This window comes from Delphinus delphis, chromosome X (genome assembly GCF_949987515.2).
Source record: "Delphinus delphis chromosome X, mDelDel1.2, whole genome shotgun sequence".
In the NCBI taxonomy this organism is placed as follows: domain Eukaryota; kingdom Metazoa; phylum Chordata; class Mammalia; order Artiodactyla; family Delphinidae; genus Delphinus; species Delphinus delphis.
This window is the reverse complement of record NC_082704.1, coordinates 38,155,591-38,175,130: the sequence shown is the minus strand read 5'-3', so window position 1 is coordinate 38,175,130 and position 19,540 is coordinate 38,155,591.

Genomic DNA, 19,540 nt, shown 5'->3' with positions numbered 1-19,540 from the left:
CTCAAGATTGCTTTGGCTATTCGGGGTCTTTTGTGTTTCCATACAAATAGTGAAACTTTTTGTTCTAGTTCTGTGAAAAATGCCAGTGGTAGTTTGATAGGGATTGCATTGAATCTGTAGATTGCTTTGGGTAGTAGAGTCATTTTCACAACGTTGATGCTTCCAATCCAAGAACATGGTATATCTCTCCATCTATTTATATCATCATTAATTTCTTTCATCAGTGTCTTATAATTTTCTGCATACAGGTTTTTGTCTCCTTAGGTAGGTTTATTCCTAGATATTTTATTCTTTTTGTTGCAGTGGTAAATGGGAATGTTTTCTTGATTTCACTTTCAGATTTCTCATCACTTAGTGTATAGGAATGCCAGAGATTTCTGTGCATTAATTTTGTATCCTTCTACGTGACCAAATTCATTGATTAGCTCTAGTTGTTTTCTGGTAGCATCCTTAGCATTCTCTATGTATAGTATCACGTCATCTGCAAACAGTGACAGCTTTACTTCTTCTTTTCTGATTTGGATTCCTTTTATTTCTTTTTCTTCTCTGATTGCTGTGGCTAAAACTTTGAAAAGTGTGTTGAATAAGAGTGGTGAGAATGGGCAACCTTGTCTTGTTCCTGATCTTAGTGGAAATGGTTTCAGTTTTTCATTATTGAGGACGATGTTGGCTGTGGGTTTCTCACATATGGCCTTTACTATGGTGAGGAAAGTTCCCTCTATGCCTACATTCTCTAGGGTTTTTATCATAAATGGGTGTTGAAGTTTGTCGAAAGTTTCTCTGCATTTATTGAGATGATCATATGGTTTTTCTCCTTCAATTTGTTAATATGGTGTATCACACTGATTGATTTGCGTATACTGAAGAATCCTTGCATTCCTTGAATAAACCCCACTTGATCATGTTGTATGATGCTTTTAATGTGCTGTTGGATTCTGTTTGCTAGTATTTTGTTGAGGATTTTTGCATCTGTGTTCATCAGTAATATTGGCCTGTAGTTTTCTTTCTTTGTGACATCTTTGTCTGGTTTTGGTGTCATAGTGATTGTGGCCTCGTAGAATGAGTTTGGGAGTGTTCCTCCCTCTGCTATATTTTGGAAGAGATTGAGAAGGATAAGTGTTAGCTCTTCTGTAAATGTTTGATAGAATTGACCTGTGACACCATCTGGTCCTGGGCTTTTGTTTGTTGGAAGATTTTTAATCACAGTTTCAATTTCAGTGCTTGTGATTGGTCTGTTCATATTTTCTATTTTTTCCTGGTTCAGTCTCAGCACGTTGTGCATTTCTAAGAATTTGTCCATTTCTTCCAGTTTGTCCATTTTAGTGGCATAGAGTTGCTTGTAGTAATCTCTCATGATCTTTTGTATTTCTGAAGTGCCTGTTGTTACTTCTCCTTTTTCATTTCTAATTCTATTGATTTGAGTCTTCTCCTTTTTTTTCTTAATGAGTCTGGCTAATGGTTGATCAATTTTGTTTATCTTCTCAAAGAACCAGATTTTAGTTTTATTGATCTTGCTATCATTTCCTTCATTTCTTTTTCATTTATTTCTGATCTAATCTTTATTATTTCTTTCCTTCTGCTAACTTTGTGGTTTTTTTGGTTCTTTTTTCTCTAATTGCTTTAGGTGCAAGTTTAGGTTGTTCATTTGAAATGCTTCCTGTTTCTTAAGGTAGGATTTTATTGCTATAAACTTCCCTCTTAGAACTGCTTTTGCTGCATCCCATAGGTTTTGGGCCATCATTTCTCCATTGTCATTTGTTTCTAGGTGTGTTTTGATTTCCTCTTTGATTTCTTCAGCGATCACTTCATTATTTTTTTTTTTTTTTTTTTTTGTGGTACGCAGGCCTCTCACCATTGTGGCCTCTCCCATTTTGCAGCACAGGCTCCAGATGCGCAGGCTCAAAAGCCATGGCTCACGGGCCCAGCCGCTCCGTGGCACGTGGGATCTTCCCGGACTGGGGCATGAACCCGTGTCCCCTGCATTGGCAGGCGGACTCTCAACCACTGCGCCACCAGGGAAGCCCCACTTCATTATTAAGTTGTGTATTGTTTAACCTCCATGTGTTTGTATTTTTTACAGATTCTTTCCTGTAATTGATATCTAGTCTCATAGTGGTGTGGTCGGAAAAGATATTTGATGCAATTTCAATTTTCTTAAATTTACCAAGGCTAGATTTGTGACCCAAGATATGATGTATCCTGGAGAATGTTCCATGAGCACTTGATAAAAATATGTATTCTGTTGTTTTGGATAGAATGTTCTATAAATATCAATTAAGTCCATCTTGTTTAATGTATCCTTTAAAGCTTGTGTTTCCTTATTTATTTTCATTTTGGATGATCTGTTCATTGGTGAAAGTGGGGTGTTAAAGTCCCCTACTATGATTGTGTTACTGTCAATTTCCCATTTTATGGCTGTTAGTAGTTGCTTTATGTATTGAGGTGCTCCTATGTTGGGCGCATAAATATTTACAATTGTTATATTTTCTTCTTGGATCGATCCCTTGATCATTATGTAGTGTCCTTCTTTGTCTCTTCTAATAGTCTTTATTTTAAGGTCTCTTTTGTCTGATATGAGAATTGCTACTCCAGCTTTCTTCTGATTTCCATTTGCATGGAATACCTTTTTCCATCCCCTCACTTTCAGTCTGTATGTGTCCCTAGGTCTGAAGTGGGTCTCTTGTAGACAGCATATATACGGGTCTTGTTTTTGTATCCATTCAGCAGTCTGTGTCTTTTAGTTGGAGCATTTAGTCCATTTACATTTAAGGTCATTATTGATATGTATGTTCCTGTTCCCATTTTCTTGATTGTTTTGTTTTTGTAGGTCTTTTCCTCCTCTTGTTTTTCTTGCCTAGAGAAGTTCCTTTAGTATTTGTTGTAAAGCTGGTTTGGTGGTGCCGAACTCTCTCAGCTTCTGCTTGTCTGTAACGTTTTAATTTCTCCATCAAATCTGAATGAGATCCTTGCTGGGTAGAGTAATCTTGGTTGTACGTTTTTCTCCCTCATCACTTTAAATATGTCCTGCCAGTCCCTTCTGTCTTGCAGAGTTTCTGCTGAAAAATCAGCTGTTAACCTTATGGGATTCCCTTGTGTGTTATTTGTTGTTTTTCCCTTGCTGCTTTTAATATGTTTTCTTTGTATTTAATTTTTGATAGTTTGATTAATATGTGTCTTGGTGTGTTTCTCCTTGGATTTATCTTGTATGGGACTCTCTGTTCTTCCTGTACTTGATTGACTATTTCCTTTCCCATATTAGGGAATTTTTCAACCCTAATCTCTTCCAATATTTTCTCAGTCCCTTTCTTTTTCTCTTCTTCTGGAACCCCTGTAATTCGAATGTTGGTGTGTTTAATGTTGTCCCAGAGGTCTCTGAGACTGTCCTTAGTTCTTTTCATTCTTTTTTCCTTATTCTGCTCTGCTGTAGTTATTTCCACTATTTTATATTCCAGGTCACTTATCCGTTCTTCTGCCTCAGATATTCTGCTATTGATCCCTTCTAGAGTATTTTTAATTTCGTTTATTGTGTTGTTCATCATTGCTTGTTTCCTCTTTAGTTCTTCTAGGTCCTTGTTAAATATTTCTTGCATTTTGTCTATTCTATTTCCAAGATTTTGGATCATCTTTACTATCATTATTCTGAATTCTTTTTCAGGTAGACTGCCTGTTTCCTCTTCATTTGTTAGGTCTGGTGGGTTTTTATCTTCCTCCTTCATCTGTGGTGTGTTTTTCTGTCTTCTCATTTTGCTTATCTTACTGTGTTTGGGGTCTCCTTTTTGCAGGCTGCAGGTTCATATTTCCCATTGCTTTTGGTGTCTGTCCCCAGTGGCTAAGGTTGGTTCAGTGGGTTGTGTAGGTTTCCTGGTGGAGGGGACTAGTGCCTGTGTTCTGGTGGATGAGGCTGGATCTTGTCTTTCTGGTTGGCAAGTCCACATCTGGTGGTGTGTTTTGCAGTGTCTGTGGCCTTATTATGATTTTTGGCAGTGTCTCTGCTAATGGATGGGGCTGTGTTCCTGTCTTGCTAGTTGTTTGGCATAGGGTGTGCTTGCTAGTCATTGAGTGAAGCTGCCTGTTGATGTTGAGATGGAGATCTCTGGGAGATTTTCACTGTTTGATATTACGTGGAGCTGGGAGGTCTCATGTGGACCAGTGTCTTGAATGTGGCTCTTCCACCTCAGTTGCACAGCCCTGCCGCCTGGCTGGAGCACCAAGAGACTGTCCTCCACACGGCTCAGAATAAAAGGGAGAAAAGAAAGAAAGAAAGAAAGAAAGAAGATGAAATAAAAAAGTAAGATAAAATAAAGTTATTAAAATAAAAATAAATTATTAAAAAAAAATTTAAATAAAAAGCAAACAAAAACAAACAAAAAACAGATGTACAGAACCCTAGGACAAATGGTGAAAACAAATCTATACAGACAAAATCTCACACAGAAGCATACACATACACATTCACAAAAAGAGGACAAGGGGAAAAAATAATCTATCTTGCCCCCAAAATTCACCTCCTCAGTTTGGGATGATTCATTGTCTGTTCATGTATTCTACAGTTGCAGGGTACATCAAGTTGATTGTGGAGATTTAATCCGCTGCTCCTGAAGCTACTGGGAGAAATTTCCCTTTCTCTTCTTTGTTCGCACAGCTCCCGGGGGTTCAGCTTTGGATTTGGCCCTGCCTCTGCGTGTACGTCACCTGAGGGCGTCTACGTCACCTGAGGGCGTCTGTTCTTCGCTCAGAGCGGATGGGGTTAAAGGAGCCACTGATTTGGGGTCTCTGCCTCACTCAGGCTGTGGGGAGGGAGGGGTACTGATGCAGGGCCGGCCTGCAGCGGCAGAGGCCAGCATGACGTTGCACCAGCCTGATGCGTGCCATGCGTTCTCCCAGCGAAGTTGTCCCTGGATCACGGGACCCTGGCAGTGGCAGGCTGCACAGGCTCCCGGGAGGGGAGGTGTGGATAGTGACCTGTGCTCGCACACAGGCTTCTTGGTGGCTGCAGCAGCAGCCTTAGCGTCTCATGCCCTTCTCTGGGTTCTGCGCTGATAGCCGCGGCTCGCGCCCGTCTCTGGAGCTCCTTTAAGCAGCACTCTTAATCCCCTCTCCTCTAGCACCAGGAAACGAAGAGGCAAGAAAAAGTCTCTTGTCTCTTCGGCTGCTCCAGACTTTTCCCGACTCCCTCCCGGCTAGCCGGCTAGCCGTGGCGCACTAACCCCCTCAGGCTGTGTTCCCGCAGCCAACTCCTGTCCTCTCCTTGGGATCTAAGCTCTGGAGCCGGAGCCTCAGCTCCCAGCCCCAGCCCGTCCCGGCGGGTGAGCAGACAAGTCTCTCGGGCTGGTGAGTGCTGGTTGGCACCAATCCTCTGTGCGGGAATCTCTCCACTTTGCCCTCCGCACCCCTGTTGCTGTGCTCTCCTGCGTGGCTCTGAAACTTCCCCCCTCTGCCATCTGCAGTCTCCTCCTGTGAAGGGGCTTCTAGTGTGTGGAAACCTTTCCTCCTTCACAGCTCCCTCCCACTGGTGCAGGTCCCATCCCTATTCTTTTGCCTCTGCTTTTTCTTTTTTCTTTTGCCCTACCCAGGTACGTGGGGGAGTTCCTTGCCTTTTGGGAGGTCTGAGGTCTTCTGCCAGCGTTCAGTTGGTGTTCTATAGGATCAGTTCCACGTGTAGATGTATTTCTGATGTATCTGTGGGGAGGAAGGTGGTCTCCGCGTCCTTCTCTTCCAGCATCTTCTCCTGAATCCCCCGCACTCATTTTTAATAAGGATCTTGTGGTACCTCAAGAGCCAGGGTATTACTACAAATTGTCTTAAAATTGGGTTCGCCATACCCCTCCTTTATATATTGTGAAGTTTCCTCTGCAGAATGTGAGATGATATTATTTAAATTCAATTCACACCTTTGGTTCAGGGTTAAACTGTCCCCCCTCCCTCAATGAGGGTGGGGAGGAAAAATGGTTTGTTCAATGTTAATGGAAAAAATTTCACCTGTGAAATAGCTTTAGACTGTGAAGTTAAATCCTCTGTCTATGTTCTATGTTCACTCCCTGAGCCTTCCTCCCTCTACCCCAATCTGTGGTCTCTTTGGATTCCCCCAAGAAAGTATTTAAATACCATGTTGCACAGAGGATAAATCAAGAGATCTAAACATGAAGTATCATTTCTATTACTTTGGGGAAAACTACTTTTGAATATTTCCTCTTGAACTAGAGTGTAAGATAAATAAGAACAAGGACAGAGATTTACTTTCACGTGGCCTCCTACAGTGCCTCACATAGGAGAGGTGCTTAATAAAGTTTTAAGGATGTTGATTTGAAATAGCCAGTGTGTGTGACAAGTAACACCCCAGACTACTCAACAACTTTTTTGTCTATGAACCTTTCTATGTCTATGTTCATGTCTATTGTACATGACCCAACAACAAGAGCATTACCTGCAAGCTTATAAGTAATGCAGACTCTCAGGCCCCATCTCAGTCTTACTGAATTGCAGTGTGCATTGGAAAAAGATCTTCATGTGATTTGTATGCACATTAATGTCTTGAAGCATTGTTTTATTGCATTCAGGGCTGTACTTGACTAATTGTACTGAACACCTCTTTCTTTCTCTTTATCTTATATTTCTTCTTGTGTGCCCCAGCTAATTTTTTCTCTCTTTCTTCCTCTTCTGCTTACATTAGGAACCTCCTAATTCTACCTTTCTAGTTCACCATATAATTCCAAGTTTTTTAAGGGTTAGTCCTCACTATAATGCTTTGAACTCTTCATAAAAAGTAACATCTGGGCTTCCCTGGTGGCTCAGTGGTTGAGAGTCCGCCTGCCGATGCAGGGGACACGGGTTCGTGCCCCAGTCCGGGAGGATCCCACATGCCGTGGAGCGGCTGGGCCTGTGAGCCATGGCCGCTGGGCCTGTGCGTCCAGAGCCTGTGCTCCGTGGCGGGAGGGGCCACAGCAGTGAGAGGCTCACGTACCGCAAAAAAAAAAAAAAAAAAAAAAGGTAACATCTAATCATCTCTGCTTCCTCAAATAGGTTTGTTGAAATTATATGAATAGAGGAGATAATTTTCAGCCTGCTCAGTCTTATGTGTCCTAGACCGATGTTACTTGTCCTTTCTCTAAAAAATCATGGAGTACAATATTATTCCCTTTAAATGATGAGCAGAGGTTTGGTAGGGAGATAATTTCCCCAAAGGGAATGATTTCTGATTCTCATAAGTATGGAATATTACTTATGTTTTATGTAGATAAGGTGCAAATCAATTAAAAGAAATTTATTCTGAGATTTCAGACACTTGAGGGATTTTTATCTTTACCTAATGTGGATGTTTGCTGTGTTTTGTCTCTCTGAAAGCCGTGGTGTTTCAAAATTTAATGAGATTATATGATATATTACCATCATTTTTGAATACAGTTAACAGCTGTGATTAATTCTGGCCCTTCGGAGAAGCAGTATTGGGTGTTATTTTTCCCCTCCTTGTGGGTATTTGTGTCACTCTTACTTTGTGAACTTTGAACTGAACTACGACAGAAGGGAAGGGCAAGCAAATGGGTGTTCGGAATAAGGCTTTTTATGACTGACTTTATATGAACCTTTATGAGAGCCTGGGAGGAAACATCTCACTGAAATTCACATCATTTGGAGAGAAGAAAGTTTAAATCTTCATAGACAGATATAATATACTAATTTGTAGAAGGAATATAGTAATGGATATTTTCTGCTGAATTAAAACATGTGTTTCATTAAATTAAAACAGCATCAGCTCCTTGTACATGACTTTCTCAGGACCCCTATGTAGGTCTTACATTTCAAGGAAGTGATAGATGATTAGCTCCAGAGTTCCAAGATCTATTAAAGAAATCACATTGACTCTCAGTCAATTCCTCTATGCATGTAAGCAGTACATTTTATAACCCCCCGAAATCCAATCCAGCTCATCAATTATTAAGCAATTAAGCTCACCTGGAACCCTGAGAACTATGGTCTCCACGAATGAACCAAGGATGCATTTTGAGATTGTGTCACTGTTGAGTTCCAGTTGTATCATCTTACCACCACCCCTATCTCTACCACCACCTAGGCAGGATAACTGAAACCCTTGTTAGTTCCTTTCTCAAAAGAAGAGGGTAGATTTGCAAGGCTTAGAGTGAATAGGATAGAACCAGAACCCACAAGTATTCAGTTTCAAGATACCAGTGGTTCTATAAAGTCTTACCTGGTCAATTGTAAAAACAGAATTATTGCAATTACAGCTTTCTCTCAAGGGGGCTCTCTGCCAAGAAAAAAATATCTAGCTGGCAGCTGCCTTTATTATTCCCTATCTGTGCTTCACTCTCATAACTGCCTTGCACTCTGGCCAGCAAGTTGTATCTCTAACTCCCCTGTAAGTGAAATGCTTGACTAGACGCTGAAGCAGATACAAAAATACAAAGATGGATGAGAGGAATACTGCAACTGAAAGAAGTGAAGTGACTTGTCTTCACTTGTGAAAGATAATGGCAGAACTGACTAATGAGAGATGCTCAGCTATGTGTTCAATTGAACAGTTTTTCAAACTTTGGGGGAAATCAAAAAGAACAGTTCCTCATTAGGAACAGCTTTGGAATGCTGATGCATAGTCTACAACTTCATTTTGTAGATGTAGAAACTGGCCCAGATAGCATGATTTGTCCAAAACTGAACTAAGCCTAGGTCATCTCATACAGGTTGGTACTGCTTTTCCCGTATGATATATGGTTAGTACTCCATAGGCCAACTCATCTCTACCGCTATTTGGCTCAGTCTAGGAGGATACCTCCTGTTTGTGCTGAGAAAGGAAACTCTGTCTTAATTTAAATCCTAGTGACATAAAACAGGATTTAGGATTTAAACTGGATGGCAGTAGAGCCTGGCAATCTGTAAAGTCTCTTCTGGTGCTAAGATGCTACGATCACAAAATCCACCAGTGCTGAAGGTGAAAGTGATTCATACTAAGCAGAGTGCCACACACACCGTAGCACTGCTCCTCCCTTTTCAAGAAGATGGAATGTTCAATTCTACCTAGTCGTGTTTTTCTTGAAGTGTTCTTTTTAATAAGGGTAATTGTGTTAGAGTCACAGTGGGAATGTGAGCTGATAATGTAGATAGGCTACAGAGATCTAATGCTGAGGTCAGAAATGATGCAAAGACCTGGAGAAGTGAGAAGGCAAATGCCAAGAAGGATAAAGTTCATGGAAAGAAGCTACAAAGGCAAAGCAGAAAAAGTCAGAAGCTTTTTGGGATCATAAACACTATACCTTCAACTGACTGACTGACTCACTAATCAAACTGATTAATAAAGGCAAGAGTAATGTTTCAAAGTGACAACTGCACTTTCTAATGAAAGAGAGAAACATCTTCCCTCGTTCCACACACTGGTTTTAAGGTGGTGTTTTTCAACATATACAAGTTATAGGGTTATTCCTCCTATACTATGCCTTCTCAGATGGTTCTCTCTAGGCTTGGAGCTCATATCTTCTCCTCTGGGTCCTTATTTTCCTTCATGTAGTGTGCATTTGCAAGATTCATGTGGATAGGTGTATGATGAAGTCTGTGGTCATCAAGTAAAGGAATATTAAGTGAATAGAGTTGGATGTGTGGTCTTGGCTTAAGAAACACCATCCTTGTCCAGAATATGTGGAATAGGTAACCAATATATGGCACAATTTCAGGTATCAGGAAGGGTCAGGCATTTCTTCTCCTTCCTGCACTCATAGCTTTATCAATGAGCACATGAAATTCTACTGTCTAAATGTTATTCTGTTAGTTGAAGACCTTAGTCTTTGGTACAGTCCTCCTAGACCATAAATCAGATTGTCACTAATCATTGGCAGCTTCATATAAATAGAGTGTCTGAGCCTCTATCTATAAAGGGAAGAGGAGGAACAACAATGAGAGTCCTAGGGCTCTACTGCAGATAAAGGGTCTACAACATGGATGCTAGGTAGGGACAGGTAAACAGCCTACTTAACAATTTTGTTTCAGGAGGGCCTGTCCGAGAGTCAAGTAACAAAATTTATCAGGCAAGTGAATGAATAATGCTGATCCCCCCATTCATTGGGTTTAGGAAGTGAAGGTTAGTGTCATATCATTAGATGCTGTAGGGGGAACAGAAGAATCAGAAGACATTTTCATAGACTTTTAAAGCTAGAAGGAACTTCAGCAGATGTGACCAAGAATGAAAGAAATACAGCAACTTGTCCAAGATTACAAAAGAGAGTGACAGAGCTCTGACTAATGAGAGGCACTCAATATTGTTTGGACAGATTTTCAATTAGAGAACAAATGTAATGAAAATAGTGTTTTTATCTCTTTGTAATACTGTTTTGATTTGTGTGTAAATCACACTTTCCAACACTGTGCTTTTAATGGAGTGTTTCCCTCTGAGTATGGGTGGATCCTTACCATCCTCTTGCAGAAACCTCTGCCTGTTACCTTAAATAAGCTTATCCTTGAGATCTATACACTCTTTGGAAATAAACTATGCACAATTTTTAAATGCAGTTTTGAAAAATTAACTGTGCCTAATATTTTAATCGTTTAGCTTTGTCAGCAGGGGCTTTGTATTACCTTGCAAAGTGATTCTTATATTTTCTGTAGAGGTACTTTTGATTGTGTTTTTGGTTTTCAGTCAAACTATTTTAAGAGCAGCTTAGTCTCAAGAGTAAATAATGAATTGCATATTTGAATGGCTTCCCTGAAAGTTAGGGTACATTCTGTTAACCCAGAAATGCCAGTCTGATGTAGTACAAATAGAGGCTTTTTCCCAAAATAGCACTTGGCACCTTGGCAGTGTGTGCATTTCAGCCAGTTTTATTACTTACCTATTTACCATGGTGCAAGAGTTTTACTCTCATTCTGGGATGGACTTTGAGTGTTTCTTTAGCATGCCTGTTATAGTGGTAATTGATTAAATACTTTTAAGATACACTTTTGCTTTTTATTATCTTTTTTTTTTTTACCAGATTCATAAGTTTCCTTGTTAGATCCACAAGGGAACTATCTCCTCTCTTTTAATGTTTATATTAGAAATTTTAATGGAAGGGAGAGAATATCACTGTGGTAATTGGCCATTTCCCCTGCCTTAATAGCATTCCAGAGCGAACGGTTTTTTTTAGATAGCAATGTTCAGCAAAAGGCATTTGTGCCGCTTCATTTTTTTTTTTTTACATCTTTATTGGAGTATAATTGCTTTACAATGCTGTGTTAGTTTCTGCTTTATAACAAAGTGAATCAGTTATACATATGTTCCCATATCTCTTCCCTCTTGTGTCTCCTTCCCTCCTACCCTTCCTAACCCACCCCTCTAGGTGGTCACAAAGCAGTGAGCTGATCGCCTTCTGCTATGCTGCTGCTTCCCACTAGCTATTTATTTTACATTTGGTAGTGTATATATGTCCATGCCACTCTCTCACTTTGTCAAAGCTTACCCTTCCCCCTCCCCATATCCTCAAGTCCATGCTCTAGTAGGTCTGTGTCTTTATTCCTGTCTTACCCCTAGGTTCTTCATGACCTTTTTTTTCTTAGATTCCATATATATGTGTTAGCATATGGTATTTGTTTTTCTCTTTCTGACTTACTTCACTCTGTATGTCAGACTCTAGGTCCATCCACCTCACTACAACTATCTCAATTTCGTTTATTTTTATGGCTGAGTAATATTCCATTGTATATATATGCCACATCTTCTTTATCCATTCATCTGTTGATGGACACTTAGGTTGTTTCCATCTCCGGGCTATTGTAAATAGAGCTGCAATGAATATTTTGGTACATGACTCTTTTTGAATTATGGTTTTCTCAGGGTATATGCCCAGTAGGGGGATTGCTGGGTCATAAGGTAGTTCTATTTGTAGTTTTTTAAGGAACCTCCATACTGTTCTCCATAGTGGCTGTACCAATTCACATTCCCACCAGCAGTGCAAGAGTGTTCCCTTTTCTCCACACCCTCTCCAGCATTTATTTTTTCTAGATTTTTTGATGATGGCCATTCTGACTGGTGTGAGATGACATCTCATTGTTGTTTTAATTTGCATTTCTCTAACGATTAATGATGTTGAGCATTCTTTCATGTGTTTGTTGGCAATCTGTATATCTTCTTTGGAGAAATGTCTATTTAGGTCTTCTGCCCATTTTTGGATTGGGTTGTTTGTTTTATTGTTATTGAGCTGCATAAGCTGCTTATAAATTTTGGAGATTAATCCTTTGTCAGTTGCTTCATTTGGAAATATTTTCTCCCATTCTGAGGGTTGTCTTTTGGTCTTGTTTATGGTTTCCTTTGCTGTGCAAAAGCTTTGAAGTTTCATTAGATCCCATTCGTTTATTTTTATTTCCATTTTTCTAGGAGGCGGATCAAAAAGGATCTTGCTGTGATTTATGTCATAGAGTGTTCTGCCTATGTTTTCCTCTAAGAGTTTGATAGTTTCTGGCCTTTCATTTAGGTCTTTAATCCATTTTGAGCTTATTTTTGTGTATGGCATTAGGGAGTGATCTAATCTCATACTTTTACATGTACCTGTCCAGTTTTCCCAGCACCACTTATTGAAGAGGCTGTCCTTTCTCCACTGTACATTCCTGCCTCCTTTATCAAAGATAATGTGACCATATGTGCGTGGGTTTATCTCTGCACTTTCTATCCTGTTCCATTGATCTATTTTTCTGTTTTTGTGCCAGTACCATACTGTCTTGATTACTGTAGCTTTGTAGTGTAGTTTGAAGACAGGGAGCCTGATTCCTGCAGCTCCGTTTTTCTTTCTCAAGATTGCTTTGGCTACTCGGGGTCTTTTGTGTTTCCATAAAAATTGTGAAATTTTTTGTTCTAGTTCTGTGAGAAATACCAGTGGTAGTTTGATAGGCATTGCATTGAATCTGTAGATTGCTTTGTGTAGTATAGTCATTTTCACAATGTTGATTCTTCCAGTCCAAGAACATGGTATATCTCTCCATCTATTTGTATAATCTTTAATTTCTTTCATCAGTGTCTTATAATTTTCTGCATACAGGTCTTTTGTCTCCTTAGGTAAGTTTATTCCTAGATATTTTATTCTTTTTGTTGCAGTGGTAAATGGGAGTGTTTTCTTGATTTCACTTTCAGATTTTTCGTCATTAGTGTATAGGAATGCCAGAGATTTCTGTGCATTAATTTTGTATCCTGCTACTTTACCAAATTCTTTGATTAGCTCTATTAGTTTTCTGGTAGCATCTTTAGGATTCTCTATGTAGAGTATCACGTCATCTGCAAACAGTGACAGCTTTACTTCTTCTTTTCCGATTTGGATTCCTTTTATTTCCTTTTCTTCTCTGATTGCTGTGGCTAAAACTTCCAAAACTATGTTGAATAAGAGTGGTGAGAGTGGGCTTCATCTTTGATTCACTCATTCTTATATTTTCATAAATATTTTCAGACCTTCACCAAATGGGCTTACCAAAGACTCTAGCCCTGCTGTTTGACGTTCACTGCATGGCATAGGCCAGAGGAAGGGTGAACTGAAAAGAAATTAACAAAAGCAATCAGAATTTTGGAGAAGTCAGAATTAACAAGCATTTATGATATTGGATAAGTCCTAGCTCCAAAGTAATTTTTAACCATAGCATTTAAATTATTTTTTTTAATTTCTCAAATTATGTACAGCTCCATAGTAGAGACTGAAGGAGGTAGGGTGACTCAGGATAAATCACTTTCCTTCTGAGATGAGTGAGAAATGGGCAGGGGATGGGGTTGGAGAGGTGGCAGTCTTGGAAACCTGAGGGGAGGGTCTTGAATGGGAATTAGGAGTAATAAATTTACTTGAAAATTACAACATATAGTTAAGGACTTGGGCTTTGTCTTTAAGTCTTAGTTCTGCTCCTTATTAGTTGTGTGGTTTTGGACAATTCACTTAAACTCTATGAGTCTGCCTCCTCATATGTGAAGGTGGTACAATAATTTAACTTCATACTGTTGCTTTGAGATTCAAAGGAGATGCTATATGTAAAGCAGTTCATAGTACTGTTCATAGACTGGCATGTAGTAAGTGTTCAATAATGGAAAATGCATTAATATTTAATTCTCAGTGTTTATTATGCCCCACCCCTAGGTTTCTCCTTTTATTGAAGTATTTAAAAATGCTGTTTCAGATTTTCCCTTGCTTTTTAGAATTGCTTTAAGAACTTACTGAGGTATAAATTCACACACCATAAAAGTCACCTATTTTAATTATATATTTAAATGAATTTTAGTAAATTTGACAAGCTTTGCAACCATCGCCATAATCCAGTTTAGAACATTTTCATCATAGCCATCAGCAGGAAACCACTAACCTACTTTCCATCTCTGTGGAATTAACTATTTTGGACAATTCATATAATTGGAATCATATAAAATGTGATCTTTTGTGACTGGCTTCTTTCACTTATATGATGTTTTCAAGGTTCATGTTGAAATATCCATGTTGTAGCATCAATAAGTACTTCCTTCCTTTCTATGGCTGAATAATATTCCATTGTGTGGATATACCACATTTTTATCCATTCATCAGTTGATGGGCATGTGAGTTTGTTTCCACTTTTTGGCTATGATGAGTAATACTGCTATGAACATTTATGTGCAGGTCTAATTGTGGTGGCATTACTATTAATATTAGCAGTAGTGTTTACTACTATATCATAATTCACCTGACAGATGCATTGATAACTACAGCAAAACAAAGTAACTAACTTCAGATGCCCGTTAAAGAAGCATCCCGGAAAACAAAACAAAACAAAAAACAATCGGCCTTAAATAAATAAAAAATTGAAAGATCCCTGTAGGAAACCAAGTTTAGTCACAGAATGGATCATCTGAAGACATTTTATTCACATCACCTTTGGGAGAATTCTGAAAACAATGTTTTTGTTTTGTTTTTGTTTTTTAACACCTCAAGTTTTGTCTTATTTCCACTTTTGTAAGATAACCATCTGAATGTCAATAGGGCATACAGTGTCTCAGGATGGTGCAGATTTCCCAGTGATTAATATGGGGTATAAATAATGGTGTCTGAATCTGGGCATCAAAGCCAGGAAGATATATCTTGTGACATTCCTGCCTTTTTTTTTTCCTGGGATACACGAATCAGCCCTTAACAGAGGAATGCTTTCACACCATTCAGTGGAATGAAATACAGTTCTATGGCAAGCAGGGCTACACAGTGGTTTGTCCACAGCAAAGGCATCAGGTCTTTCTAGGTTCCCAGCTTAGGGGTCATACTCAGTTGCCCTTCACTTAAAGCAATAAGTGAGTTCCTGAAAAGTAAGTGATGCTCATATTGTGGGCCTACTATTGACATATATCAGTACCAACTGTGTGCCCAGCTTGTAGAACTAGTTCTTTAAACAGGGACGCAGGGCTAAATACACACACGCACACACCCACACACTCCAACAGAGAATGATAAAATGCAATGTTATTAAGTTCTAATTTATATGGTACCATAGGATTTCAACAAAAGCAAGGTAGGTTGCAGTATTCAGGTTAAGTAGTCAATGAAATCATATATTTACATTCTCTGTCATTGTAGTTTCTTTGTTTGGTTCCTAGAGCTTGCCCTATTCACATCTTTTATCAGAAGGAAATGAGTTATTCTTTTTTTATTGGGGTGTAGTTGCTTTACAATTTTGTGTTAGTTTCTGCTGTACAGTGAAGTGAATCAGCTATATGTGTACATTTATCCGCTCCTTCTTGAACCTCCCCCCATCATGTGCACCACCGTGTGTAAAACAGATAGCTAGTGGGAACCTGCTGGAAATGAGTTATTCTGATTTGAACTGTAATAGTAAAACTCATTGAACAGTGTGCCAAGTCAAAAGGATTCTGTCAGGTAACTGTGGAGCAGGGTTTCTCAAAGTGTGGTCCAAGGAAATTCCTTCAACCAAATAACCTAGAGCACATGCTGAAACTGCATGGAAGTTGGGCCCCACAGTAGTCATTTTGATCTCACTCTCCAGGTGATTGTGATACACACTGGTTTGAGAACACCGAAGTGGAGGCCTTGATATTATCTTTGCTTTATCTGCGTCAGTTATCCAAATGTAACTTGATGAGAAAGAAGCTGCCTTGACTCCTACAATTTGACTCAGCAAATCTAGCATAATATGCATTAGGCGTATAGTAAGCATTCAGTCACCTGAACTGAAATGCCTGGGATGTTGATTTAGGAGTTTTTAACATATCACCCCAAAATATGCTGCTCTGGCATATTGATTATTTTGAGCTGAAGGCACTTGAGAAATTGCAGATGCAGAAACAGCTCTCTGACCTCCCCTTTTCTACCTAAAAACAGGTCATAAAATTTCCCATGAGAAAGGTGCTCTCTCTACACCAGGAGAGAAGAACATTCTTATCACTGGAGACTAGAGTCAGTGCTAAAATGGATCTGTACAAACAGACCTTCTGAAATAACCCTTATTTTCCAATAGTTTACCCTATATATTTCTTATTCACTATCCCACAAATTACTTCCCCTAGCCTAAGTCCCTTAGTTTTGCCACATCCCCACAATTTATCATTCTTTGTTTCAAAAGGTATACAAGCTTTTGGGCCTAATGGGTTCTTCGGGTCATCATTTTCCTTTTGAAGGCTCCTGTGTGCATGTAAAACTATTAAATAAAATTTGTATGCTTTTCTCATTTTACACTGTCTTAGGTCAGTTTAATACTTAGGCTCAGCCAGAAAACTTAGGAGGGTAGAATGAAATTTTTTCTTTCCTACAATTATTTATAATTCTATTATTGGAATTGTATAGAGTATCTTCAGGGCTAATGTTCTATAGGGGAGGTAGGAAGAATGCCGGTAAAGAAATGGGAAACTCACATCAGAAAAAAGGCATTTTATTAAGTGAAAAGTATCTGTAAGTTTAATAAATTTGAACTCACAGCAAACCAACCAACAAACAAACTTTTGCAAGTAAGTCAGATTTTGTTTATAAAGGAAAGGGGGGGTCCCTCAAAACCAAAGGAAAATAATTGAGCCCTTGGCTCGCACTTTTAAGTTTCTGAATTTGTCTTTGAAAGGACATAGCTTTTTAAAACATCAAGGACTCTAGCTGTTAAGAACCACACAACACAAAAAAAGATTTCAGCCTGTAATTAAAGTATTATTAAAAAAGAGAGAAGAAACCAAAGAGGTGGCACTGGTAGCATAACACTGAGTAGAGAGGGGGTAAGAACTGAGTATGAATAGAATGGAATGGGTTGGGGAGGGAGGAGAGCATGTCTAGCAATGAAAACAAAAAGAAAAACATAGATGGAATAGAAAACAGAGGTAAAAGGAAAACAGTTTGTAGTAGGAAGCTTGGAAGAAAGTGACTAAGAGGGAAACCATGGCAGAGACCCAAGCATTTCATATGCCCCAGCAAAAAAAAAAAAAAAATGACTACTCAGGAATGCAAGAAAGCAAGCTGACCCTCAACTGCTTTTAGGCAAGCTACGGAGTGTAGCACAAAGGCTTACCAAGAGAAGCCTCTTGGCCAAAAGTAGAACTAAACCCCATGATGTGCCTGAAATCCCCACCATTAAACTCATTATTTGGGTTAAGGTGTTGTATTTCCAGGTGTCATTCCTTAAAGAGCAATTTAAATTGACTGGAAGGGTTAAAATACCTACAGCTTTGTTATGGGAAATGGACCCTTCACAGAAAGTCTTTTAGAATACTTTTAAATGTGCCCGCTATTCTAGAGGAATGAAGCATAACATGATATGACCTGCCCAACCTCATCTCTTCCTAATCCCTACCCCCTTGCTCATTACACTCCAGCCATAAATGAACACACATTCGTGCTCCTGTACCTTTTTATGTACCATTCCCTCTGCTGAAAATGCCCGCCTCCTACCTTTCTACCAACCTAAGCTCAAAAATGTCTCCTCTGTGAAGCTTTCCTTGTGTTGCCTTCTCCTGTACTTCCACTGCAATTTGCATATGCCTAACGTTGAGCAATGCTGTTAATGTATTGTAATTAGTAGTTTCAGTATCTGTGTTCCTTTCTAGATCATAGTTTCATGCTCCTAAAACAACTGATGCTTTCATAATCATGTGTATCACATGGTAGAAGTGGTACTGTGCTTAAAATCTGGGGCACTGGAGTCAGAGAAACTTGGATTAGAATTCCTGTTCTGGCATTTCCTAGCTGGGTGATCTTGGATAAATTACATAATTTCTCTGAGCCTCAGTTTTGTTTAAAAAACGGGGTTAACAACAAAAACAATAATGTCTAATAGTATTATGGAGAGATTTAAATAAAATATTGCATGTGCATGAAAGTCCTTAGTCTGCTCAGATGTTTTAAGCCTCCTTCTATGGAAAAATACAAAAGAAACAGGGCTAGGAGTCAACAATATTGAGTGCTGTTTTGAGTTTCTGCACTGAATCACTTTTTAATCCCAGCAAGTTACTAAAACTCCTATTTTTCGTATTTCCTACAAACATCATCAAGAGACTGGTCTCCCATCTTCCTTATGTGACCACTGAGTTTAAACAGGGAGTAAACTAGAAGGAGATTGTAGCTTCTCAGAGTGAGGTAGCTGAGAAATGCCAGGTGTTGCTGTGGCCATCTGAGAAATAGCCAATAATCTTAATCAAAATTGTTACCATATCTTGAGGGCTAACTTCTAATGTGCTCAGGCACTAAGCCAAGTATTTTATTTATAGTTCTCTGTTTTTCATCATGGATAAGCAATGCATATAAGTTGGGCAGACATGCAATGAGAGTATTCAAGTATGGAATTGGGTAGCCTGAGGGTATATGACTCTATTCTTCAGTAGCATCTTTTGCTTTCTTGTAGAATTATTTTTTTTATTTTGTCTTTTATTCTCTCACTGTTCCTCTAGACTTTTTTTTTCAAAGCAATAAGAAGAGAACTATACCTTCAATCATTGTTTGAAGTCCTGTTCAAGTCTGGAAGCTAGTTCAGAGGGAAAGCTATAAATGTTGAAACACCAGCTCTGTAAAAACAGCCAAAAGCGCCTTCTTACTGGAGTGAGGTTACTGTTAAGGTATGATTAGTAGTAACACATACATTAGCAATTAGAAAGTCAGCAGAATGGAGACGTGAACAAAAGACCATCTGTTATGAGAGAAATATCCAACCCTCAAAATCAGTAGGTAATAGATGCTCTCTTCTTGAAACATAATAAATAGTTAAAGAATAACAGAAGAATGTCTTGTTGCCTGCTAAAAATACTCTTGGGAATTCCCCCAAAAGAGCTGCACAGTAATAATAAAAGTTCTGATTTCTTAAAAATTGAGCTAGAAATAAGAACTGACAACAATTTTCCTCTGACCTTATTCCCATGTTCAGGGACTCCCTCAAAAGTAATTGTAGACCTCAACTGTTAATTGTTAAAGAGAGCAATTTCTGATTATGATTACAATAGACTTTGAATTTAAAAATATCTTTAACTCACATATGAAAATCACATGAAGGATATTTGGTTTACCTCCTGAATGTAGCAGACCATGAAGAGTCATAGGGGCTCCTGGAGAGCAGGGGCAAGGGTCCAGACTTTGGAGCCAGAGAAACCTGA